The sequence below is a fragment of the Echinops telfairi genome, unplaced genomic scaffold (genome assembly GCF_000313985.2).
Source record: "Echinops telfairi isolate 266 unplaced genomic scaffold, ASM31398v2 ScPeMD7_7469;HRSCAF=8507_0, whole genome shotgun sequence".
Lineage (NCBI taxonomy): Eukaryota > Metazoa > Chordata > Mammalia > Afrosoricida > Tenrecidae > Echinops > Echinops telfairi.
The window spans coordinates 55,581,925-55,583,225 of NW_022111372.1; positions in this window are offsets into that span (position 1 = coordinate 55,581,925).

Sequence of the window (1,301 nt, forward strand, 5' to 3'; positions counted from 1 at the left end):
GACATATGGGCTGATATCGGATTTATGGACTTGATCTGGGCTCAGATGTTTTCTCAATATTCAATTACTCTTTGATTCAAAGTTCTCTCTTACACACATCTGAGTCTTCCTGGATTTGTTTTCTAATCTACCGGACTAACACAATCTATGGCTTGGAAACCCATATTATCCCTTGAATCCATCTTTAAACTAGACAACGATTGATTTTGCTCAATAAACGTAGAATGTTTGCCTCGGGCACTGCGTCTTTTTAAGGAATTACCAAATGTGATCGAAACAGCAACAGTCACTGAAGCACAGATGAGCACGTCAAGGGCAGAGGGTTCGCGCGAACAGAGGCAAGGTGGGGAGACCATGTGGGGAGGGGCGGGCAGCGTGAAGTCCAGAAACACGGTTCAGGCGGACGTTTAGTTCTGTGTGTTTTCACTCCCTTCCCCAGAACACCGCCATCAAGAAGAAGCTGCGTCTGTGGAGCTCCCTGGCCCTGAGCAGGTGTGTGTGTGTGTGTGGGGGGGAGGGGGCAGGGCTCAGGCCACCTTCTCTGTACCCTCAGGGCTGCCCAGTGACAGAGATCAGGGGCGGTGGCCACTCTGAAGGGCTCCGTCTCACGGTCCCAGGAGAGGCCCAGAGCGAGGGTCACAGAATGAGCTCTGCAGCAGCCTCCTTTGCCCCCTCCCTTTGGATGGCACTGGACACACAGACGCGTGGATGGGTGGATGGAAGGACAGGAGGCAGCGTTTTTCATAAGCCTCTACTCCATGAGACCTTACCCGCTCACCTCCCCTGAGGGCAGAGTCCCATCTATGCCATCCAACGCCAGGCCCAACACAGCGCCTGGCGCATAGTGCTGCAACTGGTCCTTGCTGGATGGACGCACGAGTGAGCGAATCCATTGCCCGCCAAGTCCTCACCCATATCCATCGTCACCCCTTCTCATCATGGCAGGGGATGAAAGCTCCTGCCCCCACCTCCCCCAGATGTGCTCCCAGCCTTGCTCTGGGGGCAGGGACCATGCCTCTGATGCTCTCCTCTGAAGCCCTGCACCAGCTTGTGCCCAGCACACTGAAGAAGCTCAGCACCTGGGTATTAATTTGTATTTCAAAGACACTGGAATCAATTGAACTGATCTGGATGGATCACATCCAAGTCAATGACCTCATCATGCATTTCAGGTAAGGCATTAGACAGCCGTGTTCCATCCTAGAATGTCAGACACAGAAACGTCCTCGGGGTGGTCTCATCCAAGCTCTCATTTATAGATGGGGAAACCGAGGCCCGGAGACAGGAGCTGAGTTGGACTC